A 9,075-nucleotide genomic window follows, 5' to 3' on the forward strand; every position below is an offset into this window, starting at 1 on the left:
GGTGAAAAAAACTAAAAACTAAAATCATTTTGGCTTAAACATGATGAAAATTTATAAATGGAACAACATTGCCTCTTGTAGATTCCCTTTAAAATAGTCATCCATGGTTAAGGGCCCTTTAGACTAAAGAAGAACTTGCTTGGATAGCTTTTTCACTTGTTGATTGAGATCCCTAAGTATTTGGGTAATAGAAATCCACTTGAAGTATAACTCATATGAGGGAGGTTTCAACTATAATATTTTTATTTGTCTGTAATTGTTTTCCTAATCAATTAGCAATTTTAAGTTTCCCATGATATCTAACTTTTTAACCCTTACTTAATAGCACAATGTAGAATTGTACCGAGAGTCGAAAACCCCAATTTGTATTTTGAACTAGACATTTGATGATAATGCAAGCATATATATTGTCAAGATTTGATATGCAGTAATGCTCCAAGTTTGTATATTGGTATATGCCTTAACTAACACTATCTAAGAGTCCCCATGGAATTTCCATATTTAGGGAAATATTGACCATGCATTTAGATTTTTTTTTCCTTAGGTTAACCTTTATTCTCCTATATGTCTATGATCATGAGGTTTAACACCACCTGTATAAGAACTTTCATATCCTAGTTGATGTTATGGTTCCATGCCCAAAATACTTCATAGATAAAAAAGCATGGTAGAACACTAAAACCTACAAACAAAGTGTCGATTGGGTATTCTTGAACAAAGTAGTCAAGGATAAATTTATTCTACATGGTATTTCACATCAATTTATAGGATATTCTTATCCAAATAACTTTGATATAACAAGAATAGAGTAAATTTATACCTAGTGGCCTTTGGCACCAATGTATGGTCTATTGCTATCCAAATAGATCCAATGTATGGATAGGTAACAAAGAGGTGGATAATAGTTACGGTGTAATTCTTACAGAAGGAACAAAAATTGGGACCAGTCCAACCTTTCTTTAGTCCACTATCTTGGGTGAGCAATTTGTTTCCTAGGGGAAACCAATATGCAAGATTTGTATAAAAAGGGATATCAATTTTCCATAGAGGTTTCCACCACCACATATGGACACTTTAGAATTCAACTTCAAGTTGAGTTGAACAACCTAGTTTGACTATGAAGTCACTAATGAAAGGGTTGGTTGAATAACACAACATGTCATCAAACTCTGACATATTAATAAAGCTTATGCAGACCTTATTTATGAAATTATTCCATTTCTCTAGAATGGGATGTTCTAGAATAAAATCATCTACCATATTCCATCTTTGTCTACAAACACCATTTTAGTTCTAAGAATGAACATCATGGACAAAATAATTTCCTTGGGTGTGAAGAGCTTCAATGAGGGAATTCGAGAGCTTAAAGTATTCATCTACATTGATCCAAGGGTCCTTTCCAATTTTAATTTTCTTTTCATTCAAATCTGCCAAGGTAACAATCTTTCAACAAGGGGAAACTCTTTATATAATGATTTCTAGACTATAGGAGTATCCTTTTCTTATTTATATACCCATTGGATCCAAACTTCCATTAATATCCTAAGAATATACTTTGATGTCATTACTTAAACCCACAAAGATTCATTGTAGATAAGCATGTAGATATTCCTAATTATGAAATATTTACAAAAACAATATATGTTCTTGGCTCCCTAATGTATGTGGTTCTTTATTAGTGGATAGGGTCAAGCGTTTCACTAGGGGCATTCCTTCTTAGGAATTGTTCCTTGAATAGAGAAAGTGAAAATTATTTTTCCTAATTTAGCTAACAGTCCTTTTGGGACCTTTGTAATTGAGAGCTAATAGATGCACAAGAATTTAATAACTAACTTTAGAAGGACTGAGAATCTACTCCTTGAGAGCCATATGTACTCCTAGAAGATGAACTTAGCCTCTATATTTTTTAGTAACCATAATGAATCCTCAAAATAATATGAAATTGATTTAAGAAAAAAGTTGAGAAACTTAAAGCCATTATTGAAATTTAGAGAATGAGAAGGAAAAACAAAGGCTTCTAACTATACCTAAGTTACCTCAATATACAATTGAAGAACATGCACAACTTTGATTGAATGAGCTCCATACTTGTAGCTCTACATAAGGTTTCAATATCCTCTTATAAGAATTGAAACTCTGGAGGAGTTTCTTGTGTGAAGAGGAGGGAATTATATATGAAGGGAATATATGTGATGAAATCCAAGGGAGTAATTTTGATTCCCTCTAGCTTTCCCTACTCGCCTAACATATTTCATGAGAATGTTGAACCCTTTTTCCATGAAAAGAAATAAAGACAGCAATAAAGGACAACCTTCATAGAGGCCTTGAGAGGCATTGATGAAGGTGAAGGGTACTTAGATTTATTAGGATATTGAAGGAGACTAATTTAATGCAACTCGTGATCAAATTGATTGTACTAAAACTCATCCCCATTTAAAGGTACATATACCGATGTTATATACATACTTTAATTATATGCTATAAAGGTTTAGGTCAAATCAACAACTATAACGATTGTTATCATTACATTTGCATCTAAACAATCACTAAATGATACACAAATATCATTGCATCAAAATTGAAAGACAATAAAGAATGGTTCCCACTATGTTTGATTAACATTCATAGCATCCTAAGAACAATTTGGTTTCTTACTTGAGAGTCAAATCCATGATATTGTCCCCTTGTCTTAGAAAGTGATGCATATGATTAATTAGCACTTTGTTCCCTTAGCCATACTCAAGTTGGACCTTTTGAAGACATACAAAAAATTTCACAGTGTATTTATCCTCCTATATTTAATCCAAATGGTAATGAGACATCAAATGGTAAATTGGATGATGGATTTCATTTGAATAGTTGCATTCGTTCTTCTAGTGAATGGATCTCTATCTCTTTTCTTCGATTCCAAGAGAGGACCTTGATAAGGTTTTCTGCTATCTCAAGTTATAATTTTTCTAGTGGCAGAAAGGTTGAGTAAGTTGATATGATATGCTAAGTTGAAAGGTGACATTATGAGGGTTCATCTAAATTTCAGATATATAATAACACATGTTGTTTGTTGATAATGTCCTCCTATTTGATTGTGGCACTTTATAGGAATTTTCTACTTTAAAAAGAATATTAACATTTTTTGTCTTGTCATATGAATGGAAATAAATTTAAGCAAATCTTCTCATGTTCTATTTCCATGTAGTGATAGTTTCGAGGAGGATAATAACCTCGAAAGACTTTTCATAAGGCACTAGAAAGATTCTTTTCTATAGTATTAGAGAAAAGTATGACCTACCTCTAATTGGTATATATTTTCCTTTATTGGGAAAAGATCATCTTCTTATTATAACAAAATGGAATAAATATTGGTTAAATAGTGATATCTTAACATTATATATACCTGATGTTAATCAATAATTACATTTTTATTAAAGTTATTTTTTATAAAGAGAAACTTATATACTTAAATGCAATAGCATATACATTGGAATTACTTATTTTAAAATTATGATAAAATTTTCAAAACACTTATTATACTTACATATTTAAAATTGTAAGTTAAACCGTATAAAAATAATGGTTTCCTAAAAATTCTGTTATCAAATTTAAATGATTTTTTCAAAAAAAAAAAAAAAAAAACTTTAAAATGAAAAAAAAAACTTTAAAATGTCGAATTATAATTAAAAGAAAAAAACCTAAAAAGCATTCGATTTAATTATACTTAAATAAATAACAACTTATGTAGAAAACAAAGAACCATTATTACTTAAACATGATGATCACCTTAAATTATCTACATAAACTAAACATAAATTGTGTAAATGGGCTACGTATCCTTTCCACAAAAGGAAATAACGAAGCTTACTTGAAAGAGTGACCAAAAGGAATGTTATGTTATTAAAGAAGTGGAAATTCCCTTGGTAATAAAAATGGAGAGTCACCCAAAGGACAATTATGTTATTTTAAAAGTGGAAAGACACCATTGGTAATAAAAATGGTGCTACTTTTATGATGTGGAGAGAAAACACGATTAAGTGTTTGCAAAGAAATCTCATCGTATAGACTTTAATATGCACATAGACTATGATATTAATTCATGTGATGAATTCAATATTATTTTTAATTTTGTTGTCGGGATAGAAAAGGTGGCATTCAATGTATTTATAGACCTCGCTTGTTCAGGGTTAAGATTAGTTAGATTACATATGTTAAATTTAATAAAATTAAAATAAACCATTATAACGAAAATGTTTGAATGAATATACTCATGTAAATAATTAAAAGTCTAATGTAATTTTCTTTCTTCAGGATTAATCTATTATTAATATGAAAAAATAGTACATAATTTGTGTATAGATTATAATATATTTAAATTAAAAATTTACTATAGTTTGTTATAGGTTAGGTGGAGAAACCATGTTTATCTTCCGTTTCGTTTATGTTTTATTTCAATTGAAATATATATTTATTTACAAAAAAAAATTAATATTTTTTTAATATTTTTTTATTTAGATATTATGATAAATAATGTTTAATATTTTTTTTAGATTTAGTAACAGTGAATTTATATTATAGTTAAGTATTCTTTGACAGGTGACTAGATCGCCATTTATTCCAGACCTGTGAATATATATTTTTAATGAAATTGTAATTATATATCATTTAAATTATATTTATAAATTTATATATAATTTTTTTAAAATTATATCTATTTTTTAGTAAGAAAATTTATTATATTTTAGTGGTCAAACCAGCAGTGAGGATAGTCATCTGTGGTTTCTATGACGAATTTAGGCTGGCTCAAGCCATGTGGAATAGCTAGTTGATAAAAGGTGCAAGCCATGTGGAATCATGTTTTCACTCATATTCTTTAATAAAATTGCAATTATATATCGTTTAAATTATATTTATAAATCTATATATAAATATATCATTTTAAAAATTATGGGTAATTTTTTTAAAATTATATGTTTTTTTAGTGCCGGAAAACTTATCATAAATCAAGGGAGGCTTTCACTCTTTCCAAATACCTCTGAATCTTAAATCGTTAACCTATTTTCTTAACTCCCAAAAAAAACTCTCCCAAAAAAACTTATTTTCTTAATATGTTATACTTATTTTAAATTTAAAATTAAAAAAATATATGTACTGAAAACTAAATACTAAAATTATTTGAAAATTTCCATCATTAACACTAACAAGGACTACAATATATCGTACAAGGCAAAGGACGGAATAACACCGGCACACATGGTTACGTAGAAGGGAAGGTAGTAGTATTATCGACTACGGAGAAACTAGAAAACCGTAAGTCACCTCATAATTATTTTAATTGGTTGTTCGTGGTTCACTAAAAAGGGTAACCCCACTCATCCCGTTTCGTCCTCATTATATAGAGCCTATGTGCAAATTTAGTTAGTCCCGAATTGTTTAAGCTGTTCGTGTAAGGTCATTTGCCTTTATCCTTTTTGATTTGATACATTCATAGGATCGGAGAGAAGGCATGGCAGCGAAGTGAAATATGGAGGAGAAACCTTCAGAAGCCTCCCTGCACGGGCGCCTGTCACTGCACACAGGAGATTGAACACCCACCTGGAAGAACAAATGCCAGTACCTTGTATGTAACATAATTACTTAATAGCCATAGAATATGGTTAGAATTATATCTATTGGCTTAGTTTAATTAGATTTTAAATTCAAGTGAATTTTGATTGCAGATTTCAGAAATTCAAATGGATAATCAAAATTTCAATCTATAGCTTATAAATTTAAAGACGGACAATTAAGTTACCCGTTAAAAATAGTCTTGTCTATTACTTATAATGGAACCTAACCCAATTGCAAATTTAAAATATTTCGAAATTAAATAAACAAAAATAAGATTAAAATTCATACATAAAAAAATATTCACCAAACCTATCATCTAAATAAAAATGAGTATGATTATACTAAATGGATATAACAGGTTTTTCAATCACATTATTATTAATTACATTTTATAGTTTACCATGTCTATAGTTTATCAAGGAGATTAGTGCCTTAACTTAATCTATAAGAGACCAAGGAGCAAAAGACGCTAAATATCTACTAATGAAATAATAAGATCATCTCTAGAGCAAGAAATAAGGTCATGCTGCCCAGTCTGGCTAATAGGATATCGTCATCGTCATTAGATATTTAAAAGTAATTTCATTTATGAATAAGGAAATAAAGACATGATGCCCCGTCAAATCGAATATCGTGACGAAATTGTGAAATGTAATGTGTTACACTGCTGGGTCTAATTTGTGCAGAGTTGAAGTCAGCAATGACATATCCAGAAACATTATTTAAATCTTATTATTATATATATTTTAAATATCATGTATTTAGTTTTCAATTTTAAATATTTCTTTTTTATTTTAAATTATTTTTTAAATATTTTAATTAATTTTATAAAACATATTATTGATGACGAGGATGGAAGTTTCGTTCTGTAGTTTTTGTTTTATTGTATAACTAAATATTATGGTTTACTTAATATTATATTATGTATTGGTAATCTTTAAACTATTAATAATAATAAATTTATTAATAATCAAGATTAAATTAACATTTTTTCAATATGATTAAATATAAATGTCTATCTCTCTTAACATTTTTTATTGCAAACAATAGTCTCATTTAAAATAAAATGTTAGTTTAATTTATAATAAAAATTGAAATCACATTTTATATATTAAAAAAAAAGTGAATGTAAAGTTGAAAAAAACTCTGGTAAAAGTGTTTTAAATATTGTAAAATATTTTATAAATAGAAGTACTTCTCATTGAATTGTGATATTTAATAAATTGTTTTTGTTTTTCAAGAATAATAGCGTAATAGAATAGGGAATTAAGCCATTGATTTAACATTTAAGTGTGTCTTAACTTACCATGTATCCAAGATTTTGTGGATAATAATTTTTATCCAATTTTATTTAGTTAAATAATTTTATATTAATTGATTTGAGATAATTAATTTAATAAGATTTTATTTAATTGAATAATCTATGTTATTTAGTTTAAGACATTTATTTTTGGAAAAATATATATCCGTTGTTTTCTCAATGTTTACTATTATATAATTTATTTATTAATAGTAAATATATTTTAAATACAAAATCATAATACTTTGTTATAAAAAACTACCTAATTATATTTGATTAACAAGAGTCCACAAGGTGTAGTTCAATTGGTGATCACCTTGTTATGAAGCATTATATAAACACGAAATTCAAGGTTCAAATACTTTGTGGGTTAGTGAATCTTTGGGGAGAATATTGGAGACTTATATTTCGTGAATTTGTTTTATGGGTAGTGAATAATTGTGGGACTTATCTTTGGTGAATGTTTATGATGGATATATTAAACCATTAAACCAACAATAATTATGCAACAATAACTTTGCAAGAACTCTATGGCAAGATAATTTCTTTTTTATTTTTTTAAATTTTTATTTTTTAGCTATAATCACTTAACCAAAAAAGTCAATAGTTTGACCTAGCAAGGGGAAGATGAGAAAAATTACTTTATAATTTTCTAAGGAGTTTATGTGTAACCCAAAAATACCCCCAACTCTGCTATCAGTTCAATATTCTTCCTTGATTCTTTGGAGACATGGTAGTAAAAAGAGGCTCCAAAAATCATGAAGTGCGACACATCAAACTTTATCCTTGAGAAGGCCTCCTCTAGTGTAATCATAACAAGAATTCGATGAGGATCCCAGTTCTGCAAGTAGACTGCTATGTTGCATGCCTCAGCTTGTAAATGTAGAGTTAAGCCTTCGTCATGTAACATAGCTCTCGTAGCTCCCACAATGCTATAGGTCTTTCTCTCAACCACCCCATTTTGCTATGGGTTGCGGGGTGCTGTCATCTCTCTTCGAATGCATTCTTTGGTGCAAATGTTTTTGAATTCATTCAAACCATACTCACCTCCATTATTGCTCCTGAGAGCCTTCACCTTCTTTCTGGTTTCTTTCTCAACTAGTTCCTTGAATTCTATGAACTTAGAGAATGTATCAGCTTTCCTCTGCATGAAGAAGACCCAACACTTCCTTGAGAAGTCATTAGTAAAAATGGAAAAATATTTGTTTATGAAAGTGGAGGCTATTGAGAAAGGTCCACAGACATCAGAGTTGATCATTTCGAAGACTGCATGTGCTTTGTTCTCCTGATCATGGAATGTGGATTTCATGTACTTCACTAAAGTACATCCTTTACATACATCCTCTTGCTCAAGTGCTCCTTTAGGGAGGCCAGTGGTTATTTTATGCATAATCTTCAAGGCACCATGATGCAAATGGCCAAGTATTTTGTGCCAAAGTTCACCAACTGCGCGACTCTGCACTATCTCCACCTTAGTGCTTAATGCAACAAAATCTTCCACATCTAGCTTATATAGATTCTTCACACAAACCCTAATCTGCTTCAACTATCCTGTGGCTATGTGCCTCAAGAATGATTTCCCTTTACTGGAAATCACCTTCTAGCCATGGTCTTCCAAAACTGCAACAAAGATGAGATTCTTCTTTAGGCCTAGAACAGACATGACATCCTTGAGTCTGAGATGCGAGCCTGAATCCCTCTGAAAGGTGACTGTACCAATCCTGGTTGCATTGTACCTTATGTAGTCCCCCAAATAGATGTGCATCTGGAAATCAATCTCCTCCAATTCATTGAAAAGGTCTCTACACCCTATGATTTGTAATTAGGCACTAGAACCCAAGTACCATACACTCCCCATCATTGTTCTCACCATGCATACGATAAGGGTGAATTCAATTTCAAACTATGAAGCCAAAGCTTCACCTACTGCTCCTACTGAGGTCTTATTTCTTGAATTTTTTGTGGACACTTCGTGGCATAGTACCTGAATTCATGAGAATTGAAGCATTTAATTTTGGAAAAATATTTCTTCTTGCCCCATTGGTTGGATTCTAGTTTGGTTTGAGATTTCTTCCCCTTTCCCTTATTTCCTTTTTCAACCAATGAAAATTTTTCTTCATCCTCGCCCATGGATTAAGTTCTATCTCTGGTATTCCACCTTATTTCCTCCTGTA

The sequence above is a fragment of the Pinus tabuliformis genome, chromosome Q (assembly GCF_031772625.1).
Source record: "Pinus tabuliformis cultivar Carrire ecotype Pingquan chromosome Q, CPIR1, whole genome shotgun sequence".
Taxonomy (NCBI): domain Eukaryota; kingdom Viridiplantae; phylum Streptophyta; class Pinopsida; order Pinales; family Pinaceae; genus Pinus; species Pinus tabuliformis.